The following is a 26,808-nucleotide window of genomic DNA, read 5'->3' as shown; positions in this document are numbered from 1 at the left end:
ACAGTCCAATCTGAGCTCACGTTCAAGGGGAATCCTCCAGCGCTGGATGTAAACAACATCTGCCGCTTTGCTATGATTACTACACAAAAAATCAGGCCAGTTACTCTGTAGCTGCTTGAGGCCACAGCTCTCCTGATTGCCAGCCAATGAACTAGTTAAGGCTTATTAATGTGTTTATATTGGTCATTAATGTCCTTCTGATTTGCCCTCTGTGCAAATTAGTCCAAATCTTGTGAAGTCTAATCTCCTTGAGGAAAGGTTGCAACAAAACCACAATGCACCTACTCATGTGAAAAGCTTGAAAAAATGTCATGATCTGGATTTGCTTTTGTAAGGTATTATGTATACTAAATAATCTGGAGTCTCGTGGGTGAGAAGCACTCTGTCATTCTCCATCAACTTCATGATTTATAAAAAAGTTTGAGATTCAGAAAAAGCAGGAGAACTGCATAGTTTTTTTTATGTTGATCAGAAACCCTTTCAGACTGAAAATCCATCCCTTTTTCATCCTAAACCATCTTCTTGGTCTGCTTTTAAAATTTCATATTCCCTTTCATAGTGAAAAATAACCACATTGAAAATTTGTAAGGAAATTCTCTTTAAAATGAAAGGGACACATAGTCATCTATCTGGAACCACTGCTGAACAGATAATTACACATTCTTCTTAGAAGGACTTGGCTAAAGAAATGAAATTAGCATTTTAAACAGTTTTATTCTGATCACAAACTGTTAAGAAACTTCAGTTAAATACTGCGATGGGGGATAGCTACGCAAATTGTCTTAAAATCTAAATAGCTGATATCAATATTTATTAAAAATACACTGTTGATGCTGTCAGTGTAACAGGATTTCCAGTTCTTATTGCACCTCAAAAGTGAACATATATCTTGATGACAACTTGATGGCGAGGTTGGATGCAAACACCAATGCTGGGGAGAAGCCTGGTTCAGTGAAGTGACACAAAAATATTTAAAACTGGAAAACACAAGCTTTCGCAAATTCTTTTTGACATTTCTTCACTCATCACTTGTGTGACAATGCCTGTCCCTGGGTCATCTCTGAGCAGTGCTGACACATTCTGAAATCTGTTCCAGCTTCTAGCTGCAGCACCTACAGCCTTTTCATAAGTGATCAAGAAGGCTCTGCTATGTCTGCAGTATTTTCTCGTTTACCTGGATTGGACCATTCAGTCTACATGATGATACCCAAAAGTGTCACTTTCTCTAGCTCTTGGTGAGATGATACTTTGACTTTCTTCTTGTTGTATTAAGATCTCAGCCTAGAGGACCATTAACTTTTTGAAGCTGAATGCTGCTTAACATTTTTACCATTTGAAATTACACTTAGGATCCACTTAGACTCTCCCCTGTCAGGTTCAATGAGGACAACTTTGTTCTGGTTATGAAAGCCCAAATTGGAAATCTCAGTGCTCTCTGAATCTGAAAACCTTAGCAGAGAAACAAGCTAATAGCACAACTGAAAAGCAGAACAATGGTTTCAGGTGTTTCAGTTGCTTTCATGAAGGTGATGATGCCGAAAAAGAACATATAGTGTACTAATTGCAATCATTGATTTTTATTGTTTATTTTCCTTGTAGTTTCACACAGTAGGAAGTTTTGATTCATAGCACACTTACTAGAGAAGACCTGAAATTTTGTGCAACTGGTATATGGTTGGCTGTTCGCCTTTTGTCTAAAAAATAATCTTGCCACTTTTTCTATGAAATCACAACTTAGCATCAATCTGACACAAAATTTGAGATGCTCACTCCCATTTAGAATGCTCTAATTCCCAAACTGCAGGAGCACATGCAGTCAGCGTGGATTTGGGGCATCAGAGTTCCTGTCTAAGGTGAAGAAGAGCAAAGAGAGACAGGACAGTGAAACTACGGACTGGTGCAGCTGAGGTCTCAGGCAGAGAAACGAAGTTGATAAAGTCTCTTGGGATTTTGATCTCTCTTTTGCTTAAACTCAGCTTTCCCAATATATGTTCATGAGTGTATAAAATGGAATATGGATCAGAGCATGAGCGTAATACTATATTTGGAATTCAGATTTATCACATTGCTGATACTACATAACTGATGAAGGACAGAAAATGTGCTACTTCTTTTTTCATGAAATAATTTTTGATAATTATCTTTATAACCTTATTGGGTCTCCCAGAAGTATGACAAAGACCAGACTAGGAGAGCACAAAAATGGTTCCTTACGATTTCTTGCGTTCGGATTTGTTTTTAATGGTGCAAGATTGCAAGTGTCTGGAGTTTTCATTATTAGCAGTGGACACGGATGATGTGGGGTAGCCTCCAGCATTGGTAGACCCAGTTGTTTTTGGTTTTGTTTTTTTCTTTTTTTCTTTCCCAAATTTGCTCACAACTTACATAGATTACAGAAAGGAAGCACTGTTATTCTAATTTTGCATATGGGAAACTAAGGCACACTGAAATTATATAATTTACCAAAGTAGCTCTGTGGTAGAGACAGGAATGTTAGAAGTTCTGTTCACAAGAATTTCATTAGTAGGTTAATTACACAGATACGTAAATGCACACAAAATCCCTTCATGGGTTCACCAATTGACTCGGGACTTTTTGAATTTCAAGCCTTTTTATTTCAGGAGCTACCAAAATGCAACTGCCTGTTTAAGAAGAAAACCTGGGCCTCAGGAATCCTCTGATTTTCAGTTCCAAGCCTGATTTCCAACTCCTACTTGTTTCTTTTCTCCTTCCAGATTCTCACTTGCACTTTGTATGTGCCTCATAGCAATTCTGGGGATGGGAGGAGGGGGAAATGTCATAGAAGTTACTCATGCTAATATGCTTTCTGCCATATGTTTAAGAAAAATCTCCTATGCAATGTTCTCTGTGGAGCACTCCTCTTGAATATTTTGCAGGGGATTTTTTTAAATACGTATACAGTGCTAAAGTCAGTCTAATCCTGCCAGCAAGTCTGGGGAAATAAATAGTTTCTTCCTACAGGAATACGTTTACAATCTTCAAAGTTATGCTCTATCTAGTGACACATCTCAACACTGACACCTCAGAAATCTCTATTGTACACACATGACTAGTGGCCTGTGGTGTAAAGGAGTATGACAGAGATGCAGTTTATGACACTGTTAAAGCTTCTTCCTTGATTTTCCCTCTGGTAAAAATGATGTCAGAATACCTAAGCAGTTTGCAATGGTTCCAAACTAAATCTCTTTTCAAGCACAACGTGGTCCAAGTGCTTGTCCACTCATAGCATTTGTGGAGCATTATCAGTACCTATGCTGGATTAGTTTCAAAGCTTTTCCAAAACTGGCAGTCTTTGTAAAAATCCTTTATAGATAAACTTCTAATCAGCCCCTTCCTAGCAAATGCAGAATAAATCCTGAGCATCTGTCAATTTTACCTGGATCCCTGAGTTAAATGTGACTTTAATATTTGTGTCTCTTGGTAGACAACCAATTCCAGCCCCTTTCACAGTGAGTATTCAACACAAAAACACTCATCTATAGTCCATTCTAGTCAAAGGAAAGTGAGTGACAAAAGAAGTAGGAGTGGGAAGGTAGCTTGAGTTTCATCATCATCATTCCTTCAACAATATGAAAGGTATTTTGTATATGTGACAGTTTCTATGCAATTCTCCATTGTTGTTAAGATTATTTTTTATATCTCTAATTCTTTATCAGTTTTATGTGTATCTAGTCACATGCTACCATTTATTGTCTCAAACAGAAGGTTTATGGGTGTTAGAACACATGGATAACTAGTTAATTTGATTGGTTGTTTCAAGTCCTATGCAACTGCTGTAATTTTGCTCTTATTCCATATTTCTGGTGCATACTGAGCTTTGGCCAGTAACTGCTGTGTGAAGGTGAGAGGAGGTATCAAGCTAAAGTTTGAATGAGTGACCCATAATGTCTGTTTTCCTAATATCCAACCCTTCTTCCTTTACAAAAGCAAGTCTCCAACCCTAAGCTATGCTCTATGGCATGCCATTTCACAGCAACCAATGTCTTCTAAAATCACTGTGAGTCATCCCAGACTCTGCACCCTCTCCTCTGTTCTTCCTCAGCCGGTCTATGTTGAAAGCAACAGTTCATACACATCTCAGCTCTCTCCAAAGACTCCTCCTTGTTCCTGTTGACCTGTACTCCACTTTCTCATCGTTCTGTTTTCACTGGAAACTCTTGGAGTCCATGGAGGTTATTAAAGAAAGTTAAATAGTTCGATGCTTAGAAAAAAAAATCCTGCCAAAACTTTTCAGACACAGTCTATTGATAAACTTTTAAGCATACAGTGAATACTGATATTCAGAAGAATCACTTATTTTTAGATTTTTACTTCCTGAAGTCCACAGATTTTTTTCAAAAAAGAGGATTATGTTTAGCATTATGTTACAGCTTCTGAAAGAGAAGCAGCAAAAAGATTTAAATAGTGGAGTACCCAGGAAAGGAAAACTAACACCTTTTTGTTTGGAGTCTATTATTTATTGGACAGAGTGAAGGAGACCTTGGAAGCTGAGAAATTTATTAAACAGTAAGAATTGAAGTTATGGCTGTCAATGCACTGAGGGGGAGGATCTGGGCCCCTCAGTTCCAGAAGGACAGGGAACTGCTGGAGAGGGTCCAGCGTAGGGCAACAAAGATGATGAAGGGAGTGGAGCATCTCCCTTATGAAGAAAGGCTGAGGGAGCTGGGTCTCTTTAGTTTGGAGAAGAGGAGACTGAGGGGTGACCTTATTAATGTTTATAAATATATAAAGGGTGAGTGCCACGAGGATGGAGTCAGGCTCTTCTCAGTGGCAAACAATGATAGTACAAGGGGCAATGGGATCAAGCTGGAACACAAGAGGTTCCACTTAAATTTGAGAAAGAACTTCTTCTCAGTGAGGGTAACAGACACTGGAACAGGCTGCCCAGGGGGGTTGTGGAGTCTCCTTCCCTGGAGACATTCAAAGCCCGCCTGGACACATTCCTGTGCGACCTCACCTAGGCGTTCCTGCTCCAGCAGGGGGATTGGACTAGATGATCTTTTGAGGTCCCTTCCAATCCCAAACATACTGTGATACTGTGATACTGTGATACTGTGAAGGTATTCCAAAATGCATTCTGGGAGCAAATGGAGCTAATTGACTAGTTTACTTTCAGAACCTTTGGTACTCTTTGATGCTTTAAAACTTGTAGATTTAAGGTTAAGAGAGGGAAGGGACAGATTTGTGATTATGTTTTGTGCTGCATGACAAATAAAACTGCTACTGAAGTTGGTGGTTGTGATGGGATCATCTGAGGTTCCATGGAAACTTTTCAACCAGGGAGAATAGTGGCAGCTTTAAGAAAAGAGTGGAAGAAAGCTCTGGATCTGTCGATGTATTATGAGTAGACCCTCACAATAAAATGATTGATGGCATAGACTAATGGCCAAGAATTACTATTCCCTTCAGGAACAGGCTCAGTCTGGAGATCTCAAGATGGATGACATTTTGGTTAGAGTCAGGTATCGGAAAGAAAGAGTTAAAACTTATCTGTGGTGGCAGTTTGTGTGTGGTATAATTCAGAAATGTAAGTGTACTAGGAAAAGCATTGACATTGATATTCCTTTATTTTGTCTTATTACTCCAGGGTGACTGTGCTCCTTTTTAATTATGAGAGTTCAGGGATTAAATAAGGGTTAATGTTTCAACAGGAAGGAAAAGGGTTGGATTGGAGGAAATGTCAATAATCTTTTGTGATAGTATTGAGCATTACCCAGGAGTTAGGCTGAATGTAAGTGTTAATTAGAACACGGGGTGGGGGGATGTCTTTTTTTTTTGACAACTTCTATGGGTTCATGAAAATTTTTTTACTTTTTTTTTTTTTTTTTTTTTTAAATAAGAAAAAGAATAGGATAAATTATACCATGTGGCTATGCATTATATAAGAAAAGTAATATTCATGCTTGTGTCTTCTTGAGATAATGGCTTATCTTTGCTTACTCTTAGCTGTGGCTGAGAAGCACGGTAGGGTTAGGGTTAGAGTTATGGGAATGAGGGAGATAAGTGCTGTAATTATGGTTGTATAGTGCAGACAGTACTTTCAAAATAATTACTTTTTTATAATTATATTTTTCTTTCAAGTTATGCTCTATGATTGCAAAATAGCTGTAGCAGATTTAGTGTTAATTTTCAAAAAATGAGAGTAGATCGCTCTTATGCTGACTTTAGACCCTCAAAATAAAATAATTTCAAACCGGTTAGTCAGTGGATCAGGGTTATAATTTTAATTCATATAAATGACTGAGGAATATGGAAATCTAGAGTTAAGGTTATGGTTAGTACTAGGGATCAGAAAAGGAGGAAGACATACAATTTTTGTGATACTGTTTCTAGACTACAGAAATAAAACAAGTAAGTGTCTCACTATTGTTTCTCCAACTGGATGGTATGGCTGGAAAGCAAGCAATAAACAGAGTCAGAATTAGGGCTGTGGTTAACATAAAACAAATAAGCATGGAAATATTTAAAATCTGTATGGTGATGTGTACACAGAAAAAAATAAAAGCAGTTCTGCTTTTACATGAGGCTTATAATATGTTTATACCCTTGGTTTCAGGGTCTGACAGTCAACCTTTAACAGTGTCACCTTTAACAGACACCTTTACTAGTGTTAGGGGCAGGTTTAAGGTTGAGAAAATAATGGAGATGTAATCATTCTTGCCGTGTGTGTAGACTACTAATGTAAAAGGTGGGCTTGAATTGTACAGGTGAAAGCTGGTTTTTCTGTCTCAGGTCTGGTTACTATTTCTAGGACTTCTATGAGCAGAGCTTGTATTAAAGTTGGATTTTCAGTCAGCTTTCGGGGTGGTCTAGCTTTAGGGATTCCTTAGATGACTAAATGAAGTTACAGGATTTCTAAAAAGGGACCAGGGCTACTAATTTCATTCTTTGAGTGGCTGACAGAACAGAGTTGCAGAGCAGAATAGGGGAGAAGGAAGAAAAGTATTGCATTCTTTGTGATACAAAAGTGCAAAATGAATTTAAGATCCTTGTACCAGTCATTTCTACTTTTATTTTATGCATGACCAAGTATGGGATTAAAAGAAAGAGGGAAGGAAGAGGTTTATTTGTTATACTGTTTTTAATAAATGGCCAAAATAAAATTGGTGCTGCTCAGTGACTTATGGTTATTTTTGTTATTTCTAGAAGAGATTGGCAACAGTGACTAGAGCAAAGTTAGACTAAAAGCTGACATTAACGTTAAGCATACCAGAGATATACACAAGATCCAGTTGTTTCCATTTCACTGTCCACTCAGATCTGAAAAGTTGTGTTGCTTTTACAGATCTTCTTATGAAGGACTGAGAGTTCACACAAGAGCTTAGGTGGGATTCTTGTTCCCTCCCACACTTATTATGCCCTAATTCCAACTTAATTATGTCTTCTCAGACCAATATACAAGCCTCTCTAAAAACAATGACTTTGTAGCTCTTGATTCTTGAAGTTTGCACGACTCTCATGGACTTAAGAGTGTTCTGGAACAAGCTGAAATGATAATAAATTATTTAACTTTTCTTATAAATATCATTATGATTCCTGTAAATAACATCAGGTTGTTAATTGCTCCTACTGTTCTAAGGGCAGCTGTTATATTAGCTTTGATAAGATAACAGACACTGTCTTGCCTCGAGAAATTACAGTAAGAGTGGGATTCAAGGTACATTAGGACATCTACATTTTGTCATCTGAAATGTGTCATTTAGTTAATGTGTGCTTGCTGTCTAAAATCTTGCTGTGGTCAGTGGAGATGTAGGAAGTTGGTTTGGTGGAGTCCCACAGGTATTCTTCTGACCCACCAATGTGTGGTTCATTAGAGTGAACCAAATCACTCTGGAGGCACCATTGACTGGAACAACTAGTGGTTTGATTCACATTTTTAAATAGAAATTACCCATCATTTGGGATAAGGCGAAGCATTTCACCTGGGCAGAGGCCATGGGTCTCCCACAGATCCTGTGTCATATCTGCTTATCCCACCTGTAGGTCCTAGCTACTCTTGAGCATTAGAAATAGCACCAGATGCCTATATTTTGGGAGTTGACTTTCAGCCAATCTCTACACTGAGTAGACAGGGAGGCTGGACACTTAGTCTATGTATAAGCAGCTACATACAAACACTGAAGTCTCTGAATCTGGAACTCAGTCCCACACAAAGTGGGGCAGTTGGTTGCATGAACAGAAGTGTGGAGCGCTGTTCTGGAGGTTGAGGTTACCTGGCCTCCAGCTGTTGTACTCTACAAACCTGGTTTCATCTCTCTCAGAAGTAGACAGATGTATTTGGTACATTATAACACGAGGAATACCTCCAGACACTTGTGTATGAGGCAATGAAAGTATGACATAAGCTTTAGGCAGTTTTTGATGGTCATCTTTGAGACAAAGCTCTTAGGATTTTGCTACCTTAACAGAAATGTTTCTCTATTCTAACAGAATTACTGTGCTCATTCAGATTGAGTGTATGTTTTAAAGGTATAAAAACCATTTCATGGTTGTGATAATTATCCCTTAAAGAAGTATTGCACTATAGGAAATCTGAAATTGTTTGCATTCTAAAGGAATCTAAATGTACCGTAGTATGAAAACACACAAGTAAGGCATCTATGCTATTTATCGTACGTTTTGCTTGTTTTTGCTAAAACTTCCAAAGTTCACCATCAGCTGGCAAAAGGATATACTTTATGAGATAGATGCAAGCGCCCCTGAAAAATTATCAAGTTGTAGAATAAATTTGGTTGCAAGAGACCTCAGGAAGTCATCTACTCCAACTCCCTGTTCAAAGAAGGGGTAACTTCAAAAAAATCAAGATGGACTTAAAACGTGATGAGCAGGTTCAGAAACACATCAAAGGACTCAGCTGGGTCTATCAGGTGAGAAAGTCCAGTCCTTTCTCTTGGGTGGAGGTAACAAGACAGGCAGGTAGCAGAGGTAGACAGATAATCAAGTTCGGGCTCATGTTTACAGAGACAGATCCTGCCTCTTTGAAACACTGTGGATTTTTAGCACTGAATTAATTAAAAGAAGAGCTGACCCATAGCTAAGGAGTGTTCTTTCAGGATTAGGCAGCTCGGGAGCTGCTGGGATATTTAAGGCTGCAGTTAACGGGTTTGATCATACTGATACTTCTTAATAAATACATGTGACTGTAACTTTTCTACTATCCTCATGGCCTGAACTACCAGCAAAAATATGTGAGGGTATTTTTAGTTGTATGTTTTTCTTGGACCAGAGGGTATTGATGGCTTCAGAAAGATGGAATAAAACAATTTGTTTAGTGTTCTGATGTTATTCAGTATTTGCTTGAGCCTCTTGTTATAAAAATAAATGATTCATGTAAACATGAACTTTCCAAAAGGTTAAGGCAGTAAAACACACCCACCCAAATATGCATGCATTTAAGGTTATTTTCAGAGATCATTTTTCTTTTAGCTGCCACCATGCTAGATTTTATGTATCTGTGGAGAATTACAAGAATGTGTTGTGATTCTCCCATGTAATGTTTTATTTCTATATCCCTCTGGCAGACCAGGAATAAAAGCAACAGGCAAAACTCTTTTACTCTCTGCTTTTCATTCTGGCCACAAAGAAGGAAACAGAAATAGATTAACAGAAGAGAGAAAGATTCTTTAATTTGCTACTGACCTATTGTGTATCTGTTTTAAATACTTGCCAATGGGGAAATCGCTGAAACTAAAGATTTGAAAAGCAGTTGCTTGTGCATTACTGCTCCTTATCAGAACGTTAATTTGCTGTTCTAAACAAATAATTCCATTTTAATCTTTCACACAGTTAATACATGAAAAATTTTAATACCAAATGGAGGTCAAAATTAATATTGGATTATCAAAAGAGTAATCACCAACTCAAGAAAAGCTTTTTCAGCACTCACATATAAACAAATAAATGCACATAATGTATCCTTACTTTAATAAGCCACTGAAGTCAGTTTTTGGAGTAACAGACTATTCTGTATAAACAGGAGTACTATAGATTGGTCTCTAATATCTGGCAAACCGCAACCATCAGCATTGTGGCCTAGCATTAATAAAGCTCTTCTGGATCTGCATTTGACATGAGTACATTTAGAGGCTGTAAAGAATTGACTCAATATGAACTTGTGTTATGCAAGCATATGACCTGTGAGCTTTTAGATAGGTGATAATGTGATATATGTACAAAGTTTTAGCATGATACAGTCTGTAACTGCCATGCTAATTACAAGTCATTGAAGTCCTACTAAGGAGAGTGAATTATAGGCCTGATGGAGAATAACCTGAAATTATGACCCCCTGAGATCTGTTCAGTACTCAGTTAAAGGTCTGTGTCCCATTTTAACAGGACATAATTCTTTACTGCTGACACCATGTTGCGTTTTTGCTGCCATTTTCTGTGAAGACTGAAGGCACTGGTAGATAAGCTATCCTCTCTGGGTTTAGAATAAAGTACATTGCTGGGAACAGTGTAAAAACTTGTACTTCTGCTACCTGGTTTGACCTCTGAAGAAAGCAACAGTGCACTTCACTGGACTGAGATCCCAAACTAAGTTTAGATCAAACCTTCTTTAGATTTTCTTTTTTGTTTTAAAGATAATAATGAGTTTTGTCCAAATGTAGAAAAGTGAGAGATTTTTCTGGCTTTCAGAATCTCTTTTCTTCTTTTGCACCTTTTATTTTTCCTAAAATATAGCTTTTGAAGTTATTCGGTCTTTGAGCGCGGCATTGGTGTAGGTTATCTCCTGAGGTCTCCTGCCACCACGGTGTGTAGTACTGTTGCCTAAAAAAAATCTGAGAAATCTGCACAGGACATGCAGATAAGCCAAGAGTTGCATTTGAAACAGGATCTTTCTGTAGCAGTACCCGAAGGCTACTGGTGTCTAAAATGGCATCAGACACCCCTGTGTAGCTATCTGAACCACACAATCACTTGCATTCTCCCTTATTTATTATATTTATTCTTCTAGCCAAATAATGTTATGCAATGAAGCCTAAAAATGGATTTTTGAGCTTTCTCTCTCAACCAGTTTTCGACCAATGATCTGTTTTCCATTGCCTTGTGCAGAAATGTTGAACTCTTTTATTGGTTTTCATGACCTTTCAGCTTCAGAGCGTCCAAGCTAACAGGAGAAAGAGATTATCCAATAAATTTCAAAATACCTTGTTTTCAACAAGAGGTGGATTTCAACTCGCTGTGAGCCCACCTTACTTTGTAAGAAATAGGATAACTCGCGACGTTACTCTGATTCAGTATCTCTGTCTGAGCTTAAGTAAATCTGCAGGTCACACAATAACAGCTGCTGTGGAAATCAAACAGAATCAGGCTTTTTCATAAGTTAGACTAGGTTAGTGAATATCCATGCTATCCAACAACAGATTCATCTTGGCTCCAGCCTGCTCAGTTGAAATAACATGGTGCTTTGGAGCATGTTAATACAGCTGTGCTTCAGTGTATGCTAACAGCTTCTCCTCCTACTCTTCTCCTTCCCATTCCCTTGGCACAGAGCAGCATCAGTAGGAGGGTAAGGAGCAGAGGTGAGAAAACTTAAATGAGCCAAAACTAATGTGCTTCAGAGCTTCTGCTTCCCTTCAGATGTGCTGAAGGAAAGGAGTGCCATGCAAAAGAAAGGCAAGTAGTGAAGATGGAATTGCAGAGGATGTGAGAGGAAATGATCTTAAGGAAGCTGAAATCAGGGGGCTGCAAAAGGGATATACGTCATGTTGCACAGAGTTAAAGTTGTTTGGAAATAAGATGGAAAAGGATCAGTGGGTGGTGCATGGTGATATAAACTATGAACTGCAATACTGACTTCATTGGGCAGATTGAAATATCTCCCTTGAAAGTCCCATCTGAGCGGTCACTTTGATCAAATTTGGTACAACAATACAGGGCAGCATGTCATGAAATCAAAGCACAGACCTGGAATCAGGGAATTTAGCCTTGTGAGGTAAGATGAATGGCCCTACAATGATACCTAAGTCACAAAATGCAGTAAAGCCAGTAATAGCCATAAATTCCAGACAGGATAACTGTTACTATTTCTAAGCAGGGCTAATTAGGATAAATTCCACACATCCTGGTCGTGCTGCTTCTGGTATCTAATGATCTGTTTAACATGTTTGTAGATGACATGGACAGTGGGATTCAGTGCACCCTCAGCAAGTTTGCCAATGACATCAAGCTGTGTGGTGTGGTTGACACGTTGGAGGAAGGGTTGCCATGCAAAGGGACCTTGCCAGACTCGAGAAGTGGTCCCATGCAAACCTCGTGAAGTTCAACAAGGCTGAGTGCAAGGTCCTGCACATTGGTCAGGAAAATCCCAAGCACAAATACAGGCTGGGAGAATAGATTGAGACCAGCCATGGGGAAGACTTGAGGATGGTAGTTGATGAGAAGCTCAACATGATTCAGCAATATGCACTTGCAGCCTGTAAAGCCAGTTGTACCCTGGGCTGCATCAAAAGAAATGTGACCAGCAGGTTGAAAGAGATGATTCTCCCTCTCCACTCTGGTAAGATCCAACCTGGAGTACTGTGTTCAACTCTGGGCCTCCAATGTAAGAAACACATGGACCTGTTGGAGTGAGTCCAGAGAAGGGCCATGAGGATGATCAGTAGGCTGGAGCACCTCTCCTACGAAGACAGGCTGAGAGAGCTGGGGTTATTCAGCCTGGAGAAGAGAAGGCTCCAGGGAGACCTTGTTCCAGCCTTCCAGTACCTAAAGGTGACCTTGCAGGAAAGCTGGGGAGGGACTCTTTGTCAGGGAGTGTACAGATAGGATGAGAGGCAACAGTTTTAAACTGAGAGTAGATTCAGAGGAAATATTAGGAAGAAATTATTTACTGTGAGGGTGGTAAGACCATGGAACAGGTTGGCCAGAGAAGTTTTCATTACCTCATCGTTGGAAGTGTTCAAGGCCAAGTTGGATGGGGCTTTGAGCAACCTGATCTAGTGCAAGGTGTCCCTACCCACGTCAGGGGGGTTCTTCCCTTCCAACCCAAACAATTCTACTATTCTATGATGGTTTTAATGAGACAATCTCTGTACAGCGTTTGTGCCACACAGAGTCTAAGGTTATCCTTATTCTGGGGCTTTAACGCAAACTTATAGACATGGAGTCAAGAGCACCTAGGTGTAGGTGTTGACGTACAGGAGCCTACATGTGCTGTCAGTGCTTGGACTTCCATTACAGGCAGTGGAGAGGTAGAGTGGGATGTAACTTAAACCCAGTCAACTGTTGCTTGCAAGGTCATAAAGTACCCAGTTAACATAGATCTCTCAGTGCTAGAGAGGACTGGTAGCTATGACAGATTTAAGGACGAGCTGCATCCTTTGGGAGAACAGCTGGAGGCCAGCTGACATATCGTGATGGCACTAGATGCCTATATTCAGAGAACTGAATAAAGTCACAGTCCCAAAAGAACTGACCTGTCAGCAGGTATCTGCTTTAGGGAGAGATCTTTGGGTTCTTCTGACTAGAATGATGTGGGCTTGGATCGGTTGCCACGCATTGATTTCTGGTGCCATTTGTGAGGCCCTAAAGATATTTGGACAGAAGATTAAGGCCATATTTCTGGACAGACATCTTTCTGGCCAGATAAGTTTCTTTCTGATTATCTCTATGTGCAACAATTGTCTAAGGGTTATATCTGCTGAGGGAAGATAAGCATTATATAGGGTCAGCTAGCAGACTCATGATTATATCTGACTCTTTTCAGTAAAGATAATGAATAACTTTTAACAGAGGTTCAGCATGTAATCTGATGGAAAAGATATCTTTTGTTTCATTGTATTTACGTGAGGATAAATCTGTAGAGGGGTTAGATTTGGTCCTAAACAGGGAGTTCCCTTCAGTATACTGAAAATAAAGATGTATTATTTTTCTCCTTCCCAATCATAACCAAGTTTTCAAGTATCTCAATTCAAACCTTTCACATGTGAAAGATTTTATTTTAGCAGGGCAAAGATCTGTTTGGGGTGGTTCTAGTTGCCATAAACAGACATAAATCAACCACAGACGTTACCCCTTAAGGGAAAAAGATCATTGGAATTAATTCTGTTAATTTATCCAAAACAAACTCATTGGTGTAGATTCAACAAGCCCACACCTTACCCTCTGCTTTGAAATATCTCCAAATTATTTTTATCTTTTTCTTCCCTCTGTGTTTTGGTTTATATTGTTGGATGTTAACACCTGTGAAAAGGATTTCTGTACTGGTAATCCTGTGCCAGATTTCGCTCCCCTTTGTTCATTTCAGAGTTGATCTGTGTGGTCAGAAAGAGAAGAATTAAAGAAAAAGGGCATGTTTCATTTATTTGGTGCTGTTTCAAGGCAAAAGTATCAGAACAGTAGTAAGAACAAAGACTGTGAAGAGAAGCTTCCTCCTTGTTTACTCTCTGCAGCTCCATGATCCACACTCGTGTCCTCATTCTCTACTCCTTTCTTTGCCCATCTTCCCATGACTGTGAGTTAGGAGTTGGGCACACCTACAAGAGGCAGGAGATGTGGATTTGAACACTATCAGGATGAAGATGTGATTCAAAAAAGGAATTGTCCAAATAAGCCCACTTTGGGCTATCATACAAAAGGTGATGACCATCTCCTAGTTCCTCTCTTCCTTTCTTTATTCTGGTTACATTTCTAGTGTAAGTGGCTGAAGTTCTTGGATTTTGTGTTGAGATCAAGGGGGGAGGTAGGAGGCCAGAGTGGATTTTGGCGAGGGAGGCTACAGGTTGATGGGGGTGGGTGAACAGGTACTAAGACATTCTGTGCTATCAAAATGCTGTGCAAGGTAGCAAAAACTACTGATTTTCTGTCTTGGTGAAACATAAGCCTCAGGAAACGTTTTGGTTTCATCAAGCTTTGCAGATGGGTATCTATACCCAAACACTAGCTAGGTTGCCCTGCAAGTGCCTATGGCTTTCTGGTTTGTTTACTTCTTGTTTCTAGCTGCTTAACTTCAGTGATTTTCAGTTATATCTTTTGAATATTTTTGAAAACATGGAAATTTTAGTCATTCTTAAGTTAAATTCTTTTATCAGCTCTTACTGAATTTTAGGCAGGTTCAATGCTGAGTTTCAGAAAGTTTAATTAAACCTCAATATCTTAAAGATCCTGACTAATTCAGGTGCTTATAAATGTCACAGTATATGTACCATTACAAGCCATTTGTAATATTGACTCTTGGTGAGTCTCAATGACACAATATTAGGAAAGGGAAAAAAAAGTCAGTCTCATTCTCAACCACCTGTGTTACAGGCTCAATAAATATAGAGTTTTAAAAATAAATCTGGAGTGTTAATCAAAGCTCTATATACATGTCCATCTGTCATGATCTGTGACAGTAAAACCCCTGCTGCTAACAGTAGCATAGAGATGCAATAATTGTCTTATAACTAGAAACATTAGCAAATACTATGGGATGAAAAAAGCAAATAAAAGGATAAGCCAGACACCAAAAGATTATTAATCTATTCATATGACCTTCTGTTTGCAATTAAAAATCTAACATTCTAAGCATTAAAATCACCCAACCTATCGGAATATGAAACAGCTTCATGTTACAAAATCTATTAGTCTAATCAGATGTCTATTTTCTGACATTTCCCCAAAATTTACCAGGCCTTTGGAATAAGAATCAGAAAGACAAACACAATTTACATTCTGATCAAACTGGTCTATGTGACATACTCAAAGACAAGATGGAACTGGCTGTATCAAGCCGCTGAGCTGAGCTAGTACAGTGAAAACCGTTAGGATTTGGCAACAGTTCTATTTTATTGTTATTTTTTGCAGAGCAGGAAGGAGAGGGGAAGGGAGCAGTTAAATGCTTCCAGATGACAAAGCAATAACCTACCGAATATTATTCAGATGGTATAGTAAAAATCTGATATTAAATCCTCCTGAAAAATCTACAGAAATAGATGACAACCACACCTGTGAGCCAAGACCCAGCAGTGCCCAAAGCTGCAAGAGACAGGGCTGGGATGTGAATGCTATTAAACACCCCAGCTTTTTAGATCTTCAAGAACGAGCTACAAAGTCCTATTGAGGAAGACATGGATGCTTTATAAATCATCCTGTGAAAGTGGTTAAAGGAAAAGAGACTGGAGCTGGCATGTTCCTACAGTGGCTATAAAAGACCAATTTCAATAGTGTCCCTCTTGACAACGGATGGTCCGATGGTGTGATCTGCTTATCAGCTCTGCTGCTTCACCGAGATTGTGCAGAACATGCGAGATGTCTGCATGGACCAAGCCAGATCCTAGGCCAGCAGCTGAATTGGTGTGACACGCAGTCCAAATGAGATGGATCTCTTACTGTGTATGAGAGAAGAAAAATAAGAGTGTATATATATATGTATGTGTATATATATATATATATATAAAAATATATATAAAGAGGAAGGGATTTTGGATAGTTAAGACATTTCCTAAATATCTTATTACACATTCTATTAAGTGAACAGACTTTTCAGAATCAGCTAACTAACACTAAAACACAGAAGCTGTAGCCTCAAAAGCTTTTATTTTTTTTTTTATTTATGTAGTTTTATTTCCTTATCTTTATTTATACACCAAGATGTTTTTAGTTTGCTTTTAACTTTCTTACACAATCCCTCATTCAGGCCACTTGAGATCCACGCCTTTTGCTTTATATACATTAAAAATGACTGTGATGCAAGAAGTGTAATTAAAAAAGAAACCCAAATCAATGACTTGCTTTAGAAAATAACCATATTTATATAGCAGTAGATATTTAAAACAGTAGTATGTACTCCCTAGACTTAAGTCATAAAATAGTGGTTTTCAAAATATGTGGAGGTAACTTTTTTTCCTTCAATTTATAGCAGCTCCATTGACTTCATAAAATTGCTCTCGGTTTGCACCTAAGTAACTCAGAGCAAAATTTGACACAGGGATTCCAATGTTTCTTTTAAACCTAAATTTATAATAAAGCGCAAAAACTTCTTAATGATGAATTGTTTTGTTGCTAGGCAGTCTGGCCCTGATGGGCTGTTAAAGTTTGATCTACTTTGCTGATCCATGACCTCTTTCTCTGACAACTCATTTTTTATTATATTTATTTATATTGTAGAAGCGCATAGAAGCTTCAGAGGTGACCAGGGCTTTATTGTGCTGTTAGGCACTGTCGAAACATACATGAAAAGAAAATCTCCTTATTCTGAGGAATTCATTATTTATGTAGTCAGCACAGTTTTTTAGGGAGTTGAGTGACATGAAGGACTCAGCTTTAGTTCCCCTGAATTACATTTCCTCTGTGCTGCTCACTCTGTTCTGTGTGGGAGGGATGCAGGTGCTTGGCCCATCCATTGCACAAGTGCCTGCCCCACAGAGACACAATGAGTTACAGAGGACTGGATATCAAAGCTTTTATCTGATCTTATTCGGAAAGACAGAATTGAGGGAATGACACTCTGGTCTCTCCAAAGTCCTCTACACAAGTTAAATTAGTTAAACCTGATGAGTCTAGTTGACATAAGCTAAATAGTTCAAAAGATATTGCGAGAGAGGGAATAAAGACACCCACAACCACACAAAGGGAGATGTTGTCAGCCGAAAAACATGTTGGCATGGATGTTATCCTATTGCAATCTACCACGAACATCAATGACAAATAGAGACGGCCAGGGAGACACAACCCAGGAGCCTGTAACCTTTGAGATTGCTGCCTTGAGCACTCCCCAGGCTGACAGCTACTTACTGCAGAGCTGCTTGTGAGTACAGGAGATCAGGCAGGGGTACAAAAGAAGAGAGAAAAGCAGCTGTGCAATGTTTATTTTGAGAGGAGAACAAGCATGCAAGTATTGATTTCCCAAAATGGTACAAAACAAAAAGGTTGTATTTTCAGTTCTTGGTGCATTGCTAAGGTTCTATGAAGCTATTTCACCCGAGGTATTTGTGTTTTGTTGGTTGATTGCCATTGCCTCATAATCGCAAAGTGTCCGTGCTGCAAATGGCTTATGAAAACTGGTTGCTGAATTTCTGCCTGGCTCACAGGGCTCTGCGGGCAGCACTGTGTGTGAAAATGGTCAACCACTGCATGGGCCACACCAGTTCATTGCAACAGCAGCTTGAGCTACAGACATGGCAGAAAGGGAGCTCTCCATCCACCCCTGAGAAGCAAAGATACAACCATTAATAGAGGGGGGAAATCTGACAGGTTAATTCCTTACAAATTAGGTATAGCAAATCTCTCCAGTAATCTACCTTTTTACACAATGTGTCTTGCTTTTAGACCAGCTTTTGAGGTGTGAAATGGCACTATGTTGGCAGAGCAGAGGCCAGTGCATCCAGACCTGTCAAGACTTTTCTCTGCTCACCTTTCAAAGCAGACTTTGTCACAACAGAGCATGACAATCCAAAACCATGTAAGTGTCTGGAAATGTGAGTCTCAACTACAAGGCTTAGCTTTGCCTCACCTGATGTTCCACTTGAGACATTGAAAAACAAGAGTTTGTTCTTAACCTTACTTAAGATGGTATAAATCAGAGCTTATTCCACTGAGGTTAATGTAAATTTGCTGTAAAGATGATCTGAGTGATAAATATTCAGTCCCTGAACTTGTATGAAAAAAGTTGGGCTAGTAACTGAACATGCTAGTGCTCTGAGCAACATATACTGGAAAAAAAAGAATGAACCCATGGTTTCCTTCTAAGAACAATGATTTTTCCTTCTTGGCTTTGTCCACTAATTCTCTTTTTGCAATATTATTTTCTATACCAGTTGCTTGCTTCTTTTTTCTTTGTTCAGGTCTCAGCTTAGCTGTCTTGTGTGAAAACTGGTATTTTGGACTCAGGTTAGAGTTACATAAGTAATAAATAGTTGACCACATTGAGCCAGATGCTCAGTTACTGTAACTCAGCTTGCACAGCGCTAACTTACTCCTGTACAGGAGTCAACCTGGTGTTAAAGAGCCACATGAAGGCTTATTACACCTCTTGTGTTTCTCTCCAAAAATGTTTTCATTTTCCTTTGTTTCCCTTTGACACTGCATGCTCATCTGCCAGCCAGTATGAGTTATTTTCACATTCGAGGTAGGTCTGTGTTTGTAAGCACAGTGACCAACTAAAGGCTAAATTTTCTGTAAGATTTTATCTGCCAGCTGCATCTATCCTTCCCATTCTCCTCTGTTTGTCAATTGCTCTCAACAACCAGCTTTTTGATAGCCATGAGGTTTGAACGTAAAAGGTGCTTACACTGTTGTGCAGAATCTCTGTGTTTGTTATTTGTCTTTCCTTTTGTATCCAAGCAAAGGTACTAGACACAAAGACCCTAGTGTTGCCTACTCTCTGCCAGTCATACCATGTGATTCCTGTTGAGTGACTGGGTTTGTGATTCATATTTCTCTATTTTTATATTCTAGATATATCCTGGACTTCCCTTCTCAAGTGGGACATTTCAACCAAGATGTGGCAAAGACTAAAAATAATGGTCTAACAAAAATGACACGAAAGGAGTTTTGAGGTGGGGAAAAAGGTAATTGAGGTTGAAGGTAAAGTTAACTCTATGAGAGGTATGAAGACTGGGTACTGCCTTCATCCGACATCAAACAACTGTTAATGTACACAGACACAGTAACATACATTTCTCTGCCTGGTTTGTGAGCAGAAGGGAAAACGCAGATCTGTCAATAGGAAGGGAATGATACAGGATACATTGCAGTGAGACACTGCCCATTCTAATGAATCCACTGTGCACCAATCTCACCAGCTTGGGCACATTCAGATGTACCCTGGATGCTTCCTTCCTGTAGTCTTTCCCCCTTATTATTAAAGGTCCTAATGCAGGAATTTTACGTACTCTTATTAATACTTCTTCCTCTCAAATGAAATCCACTTTTTCTCCATCTCCCTCATAGGCAAAATGAGCACTTCCACACTTTCCACAAAGACTTGTGTTTGCATTCGTTCCCACTCCTTTGATTATGAAAACTCCGATGTTTCTTACACAATTTTACCTTTCTTTATTATCATAAATACCATAGATGCTCCTCACTCTGGGATTTCTTATCTGAAGGTAATAGGACTTGTAGACTTAAAAGGATGAATCAGAATATGCAGGATTTGAGCAAAGGCTGGGTGCCACTGTTACACTGATGTTATATGTTTCTTTTAAAAATACATAGAATTCTTAGGTAAACCTGTCTGTGTATCCCTAAATCACTCTATGGACTTTCAACAAAGAAGTAAACATATACATCATGACATATGAAGGGGAAAAGAAAGTAACTGTGGCTGTTAAATGTGAAGCTCTCTGGAGATGGCACTTCAAAGGTCACTTGCATCAGTGTGTGAGGATGTAAAGTTGCATCTTTGCAGCTACCTTTGAGCAGGGGCATCAAAGATACAGCAGAAAATGGTCCTGTGTGCTTTTGATGTCCCCTGGATTTTGTATTTTTGGAGTTAAGCATAATTTAACTCTCGGGCCACTATGCTGGTCTCCTTGAGGATAATGGGGAAACCCTTTCAGCATGTTGGAGAAGAACTTGCCTATTATTTATGATAATCAAACATGAGAATGCTTCAGTGCCACCACTCATCAGCAGGGAGTCCAGAAACATGGGTTTCAGTATAGTCTGAAGGTGCCTAAAGAATTTTTGCTTCAGTCAGACACTTCATCTTTCCCCATAAGCTGCCTGAATGCTCAATGGTAGCTTTGTGAATGGTGTATTTATAATACCTGTAATGCATGGGCTTTTATGTCACTGTCCCATTTTGAAATACTCGACTTCTCTGTTAGTACAAGGAAAGCTGATTAAAAGACTTTTGATCAAGGCTTTCCTGATACATGATGTCAAAAGATTTCAGTCCTTATCTTTACCAGTTATGGCATGAGAAAGACAAGGATTAGTCCATTAATCAGCACTTAGGCCTGTAAAAACACACATTTTGATCGTGCGACAGTACTTTAAGTGCTGATGTACCAGTATTGTTATTTTGACATGATGAAGCAATACAAAACATCTCTTCCATGCTGTCACCTCTTGAGTTTTTATTGAAAAGAAAGTGAAGAATGTGAGGCTACAAAAATATATATTGTAAACCTGACAGTATGAAGAACCTCAGAAAACAAGAATGAAACCAGTTGAAAGCCTGGTGATGTTTCTTTTATTTTCTTCTTGTATGAGTCCTACAAACATCTTTTGTTTCTGTCTTCTCCATATATTGATTGTTTGATGGTATTCACAAAAATCAAAACTTCCGTGCATGCTGCTTTAATACCTGCATTCTTAAAACTGCTTTTTTAACCTCAACCTAAACTACTCGGCCTCTTTCTCCACCACAGTTTAAAACTTTAATTGTTAAATAGCTAATGAAGATTCTGAAAGAAAAAAATTAAAAAAAGAGAGAAAAAAATATAATCCCTTGCCTTCATATAGAACAAAGAGGCTAATGCTGACAAAAACAGTGATGTGGAGAAATGAAAGAAAAAAGAAAAAAAAAAAAGAAAAATATATCAATTGCTAATTAACAAAAAAATATTAAGTTTTTTTTTTTTTTTTTCAGCAGGGAGGAAAAAGAAAGGAATGGCTGCCCTGGTGGTGGCAAAACAATACTCCAGATAGTTAGCTAGCTGTTAATGTAGCGTCAACTACAGCAGAATTCTGAAAGCTGCATCCAGTTGTGTTGTAAGAATATCCAAGGATGGAGACATTATAACCTCTCTGACCGGCCTGCTTCAGGATTTGACCAGTTCAATGTCAAAAAGTTTTCTCTCACTTCTAAGTGGAATTTCCTGTATTTCTATTAGAGTTTGTGTGCACTGTCTCTTGTCCTGCCAGTGGGCAAGGCTGAGAAGAGTCTGGGTCTGTCTTCCATACCGCATCCCATCAGGTATTTAGGCACATTGAAGTCATCTCCCAAGCTCTCCCTTCTCCAGCCTTTCCTCATACATTAGATGCTCCAGTCCCGTAGTCATCTTCATCATCTCCATGTCACTGTCATACTGGAGAGCCCAGCACTGGACCTGGACACAACCCTGCACCTGATAACCATAGTCTACCCTTACTAAATTCTACTCCTATTTCTCTATGATATTGTGAGTGTATGTATATGTTCGCCAGTGATCTTCAAGTCACACTAGCCAGCAAGTGGGAGGAGATGACAACATGGACAGACCCAGGCTCTGAGTTTGGCTGATAAAGGAGCCTAGGGTCTAGACCTGGACTGAAGATGAGCTGAAAGTCCATGCTAATATTCAAGAGAGCTGTGGATGTGGTATGTTTGTTAATATGGGGAGGGAGGGAGGGTGTGTGCATGTCCATTGGTGACTCTCTGTAGTTTCATGTTTGAATCCCACATAGGTGAGTAGCAGGCTGAGATGATAATTCCAACTGAGGTGTAAAGACGCGAAGGCAACAAGAAAACTATTGTAAGACATCATAACAAAAAGGATGTGCAGTTCTGACATAACCTGATGAAATCATGATAAGGCTGGCTATGTGAGGGGAGGGAATATTTTATGTTGTGAAAGTAGGTTAGGGAAAAAGGACCTTTTAAAACAAATTTGAGAAATGTTTGAGAAAGGTTTCAATTTTTGCTAGACTGTTCTTAGTTTGGAAAATAGGTTCTCTTATGAAGAAAGGTGTTGAAATTATGATATGATATGATACGATATGATATGATATGATAGATATGATATGATATGATATGATATGATATGATATGATATGATATCAGTGTTCTTAAGCAGTGATTTGCTGAACTGACTTACAGGTGCATGTGTTGTACATGTTCTGAATAAATTCAAGAATTATAAGGTCTTTACGACTACCTAACTTTTTTTTTTTTTTTTTTTTTTTTCAATAAACTTCACCATAACTCCCATTTTGAGGTCCCAAAAGAACTGGTCAACGAGCTCTTTTCCTTTCTCCCATTCCCCTTTCATCCCCTCTGCGTAGCTCTGTAGATGCTCATCTAAGCTTTGCCAATACCTTGATTGACAATATAATATCAACACAAAATAATAAGACTAAAATAATCCAAAAAATGTTCTTGACGAATTATGTCTAACCAAAGCAAGAACATAAACAGTTATATGAGGACTAACTTCTCCAGTCTTTCCAAATTCTCATGGTATTGATACAGCAAGAGGCGGATCATCTCAGACAACTGTATGACTAAGAATTAAATGTTTTATATAAGCTTCTAGGTGCCTTCATTATTCCAAAAGTGAGGGAAAAACATATCCGAAAGGCTTTGCCTGTCTCATATGCCACCTCAAAAAGAGGTGGATTCCCTCTGGAGGTAACTGTCTGTCTCCATTAGTGAACACACTCCAGTGAACAACTTTTGGACCACTAAATTTCACCAAGATGCATCCTCTTGTAAAACTCTGCATATTTATTCATGAGTGTGGGTCTACTAACTGCTGTTATTGAATCTATTCAGTTTACTGAACAGATTGGAAGGATGTATATCTGACCTGGTGTTGAAAGTGATCAGCTGGGCAAAGTTTACCCTTGTACCTTGATGATATTCTACAGTCTCTAAATCAAATTCAGCTATTGACAGAAAAGGTGAGCAGTTTGAATTAATATCTGCTACTCTAAGGCAGTGACAGATTTTCTATAAATGTTATGATTAAAAATTTTGCCTAATATATTCCCACAAAGGGATTACTATAATTGAATTCTCTGTATCATCATATATGTTTCAGGAGCACTTTTCTGGAACTGCCCCAAAAGAAGAAACAGGTATGATACTGTGAAAGAGAACCAAGTATCCCACCTGATTCTTTCAGCAAACGTAGGAAGATGTTTAAAGGACTTCACCAACAAAGCAACAGTAATATTTTGCTGACAGCAGCAGTGTGGACATCAGGCAACTCAAGTCTTGAGGAAGGTTGTAAGGTTACTCATGAATGAATGGAGAAATTCTGCCACTGCCCATCCAAATGCAGGATCACAAGGGGTCTGTGGAAGTAGGGGGCAGCTGCAGCATCAGGGACATCCTCTGAGTTTTGTCACACTTTTGTCTACCATCCAACACAACTGCATGAGCCAAATGTATCTGATGATAGATTGGTTTTCTCCTTAACCTCACTGGCAGTGATCATGTTGGGGATTAGATCTGCACTGTCGAGAGTGACAGATGCAGGCAAGCTCTGCCTGTTCACTCGGCTCCCCCAGGTTGGTGTGATCCCATCAGTGCAATGCAAAACTCAGGTTAATACATGCTGTTAAAAGGAAAGGATAGATTAGCTGGGCTTGGCTCCAGGCTGACGGCCAGTTTTGGCCTGAGAGCTTGCTCATGGCTCCTGCTGTGGTCTAGAGGGCAGAACATGCTCATGTCAGCTTGTAAGAAATCATGTGGACACATCCCATGCTGCTTCTCTGTTAGGGTGGTGCAAACACCAGTAGTGCAACCATTCCTGAGGGATTTGGAGTTGAAAGGGAGCAGGCTGTGCTTGGCAGGCTGGAAGGTTGAGGTATTGCTTAATTAAATTCCTTGTAGGTTTTGTCCTCATGATGATGCTAAATCCAGGGATAAGTTGTCCTGGCAACAGCTTTGGCTACTGTTCTTCCCACCCTTGCTTTTACGCTTGTGATTAAAGATACTTGAGTATGTAAATCAGCAGCTGAGGCTGGTGGATTTATTTATTCCACAGAAAATAGTGCCCACATTAATTGATAATACAGTGCACTTTCATTTGTGTTTGAATAATAAAACAATGTACTCACTCTTCAGAGCTCTGTCTTTAGCCAACAACATATATTATTCATTGTTTCAAAATGTAATAAAGATACATGCTTAATACCTGCTTTCCAATTAAGCTTTATGACTGGGGGTTGACTATTGTTATATTTTTTGTTTGTGCTTTTTAATTTTCTTATACTGCCTCCCTGGGAATTCAAGAGGCAGCTTCAAGCATAAACACGTTGAGCATTGAAATAGTGCAGTATATTTTACGGTCAAAATATTGTTACACAGATTTGTGGGGCTATCAAATGTGGTGACTGAAAGTAGGCATTGAACCTGCTTCGCTCGATTTCTCCAGCAGGTTTCGGTGTTTGCAATTTCAGACGAAGCCAATGGCACTGGATATTAGTGGCCTGGTCTTTTTTTGTTTGAAGAGTGATGTCAATGACTAGTTGAAAACTGTGAATCCTTGGTTCTCCTGATCATCCATTCATAATTATGATTAAAATTATAATAATTATTATTTTCCACATTGCATATTTACCTAAGAGTCCTCAGGCATAAGTGAGAAGTGTATGCATATATTTATGTCCTTTCCTTTAATTAGCTCTGCTTATAGGTCGGATTCTTCATAAAAATGATAATTTTAGTCACAGGCACTTCTTCTGGGGAAGGGGCACAGCAACTGCTTAAAATGGTTCCCCATTGTAGGCTTGTGTGGGTGTTTTTACTCTCTTCATTTTGTTCTTCCCGTGATCAGGCTTGTGGCAGACGAGACACTTTTGTATGTCTATGAGACTGTGTGGCTGAGACCCTGGAGACAGAGGTCACTCTTTGTGCTGGAGGGGACAGTCCCCTCCTGCCAACAGATTGGTATAGAAGGGCAGTAGGAACAGCAAATAACTGATTGTTTGGGATGCCTGGGTTATTTAGAAGATAATTTAAGACAGAACATACACTTTCCTTTAGGTGACACCCATATTCTTCTATACACATTGACTTGAGATGGAGCAGTGACTACGTCCACAATTTTTTTTTCCTGCCTGAAGCCAGCAAGGATTTTATCCAGAATACAAATCAGTGGCTGTACTGGAAGACAAGATTGGAAGGACAAATGCAGATACCACATGTGATAATGACTAAAGAGTTCCTGAATAAGGAAATGGAGGGCCTGTCTGTTCTGCAATGGCAAAACTCACATAAGGAAATTTCTATTGGTCAATACTGGCAGAAGCGTCAGTGTGTCAGTCAAACATGCAACATGGCTTAAGGCAGATGACAGCAGCTGTGAATTAGAGATATTCAGATGTCCTAATGCTAAACAATCTGTGTAGATGGGTGTGTTGTGAAGGCACTTTCCTTTGACCTGTCTGTATCCAAGCAGATAGAAAAGGGCTGCTCCTAAGAATCCCTCTCCCAATGATTGTTGTTTAAGTGCTTGAATCATTCCCTGGAGGGAATCCTCTTGTTTCTGTAGCTACAGAAGAAGCCTAAGGAAATTTGTGTCAAAACTCAGTCAATGAAGTTATGTTGTGTACAACCCTTCTTTATAGCTCCTTCAGTTCGCCCAGATAAAGAGGACTAAGAATAGGAGGAATACAATTTGAAGTATCCCTGCTAATTTCATATCTCTAGTATGAAAACAGCAGAAAACATTTCTGAAGATGCAGCTGGTTGACTGAACTAGACAGCTATGAAATTACGTACCTGTGTCTGGCCACCAGCCCAGAGTGCAATATAATTGAGTGTGTCTAAATGGAGATCTTCAGCAGGCTAAAGAGAAAAGATGCTCCTGTTAGGAATTCTGTGCCAAAAAGGATGGGAAAATATTTTAAAGGAACAAGTAAATAGGGCTGTGCACTTTTCAGAATGATGATAGGAAACGGGAATTGAGTTGGAACAACTTGTAGCTATGGGAGACCACAGATCTGACAGTAATGGGTATTGACATTGGCGTATGGAGAAGTAAACCAAGAGAACTCCGGAAGGTTGTGGAGAAGGGAAACCAAACAAAAGAAAGAGCTTTCTGAAAATGAGCAGCTCACTTGGTAAGAGGGGTAGGTTTTTGTTGTTGTGGATCACTGCACTGGTTCTCTTACTAAGACAGGGGAATGATAAACTTTCAGTCCTCA

General features: G+C 39.1%; 1 long non-coding RNA gene across 1 annotated transcript in view; it reads left to right on the top strand.

The window, feature by feature from the left end:
* Positions 1–22,265, top strand: part of LOC139827334 (uncharacterized) — a 45,168-nt gene extending 22,903 nt beyond the window's left edge. Inside the window, exons 2-3 of the long non-coding RNA XR_011737848.1 lie at positions 19,399–19,511; positions 21,542–22,265. This is a non-coding gene — a long non-coding RNA (uncharacterized lncRNA). The remainder of the gene's footprint in view (positions 1–19,398; positions 19,512–21,541) is intronic.
* Positions 22,266–26,808: the final 4,543 nt, after the last annotated feature.

Source organism: Patagioenas fasciata, chromosome 2, assembly GCF_037038585.1.
Source record: "Patagioenas fasciata isolate bPatFas1 chromosome 2, bPatFas1.hap1, whole genome shotgun sequence".
Taxonomy (NCBI): Eukaryota; Metazoa; Chordata; class Aves; order Columbiformes; family Columbidae; genus Patagioenas; species Patagioenas fasciata.
The sequence above is the reverse complement of the archived record's forward strand: the minus strand, read 5'-3'. Positions and strand labels throughout refer to the sequence as shown.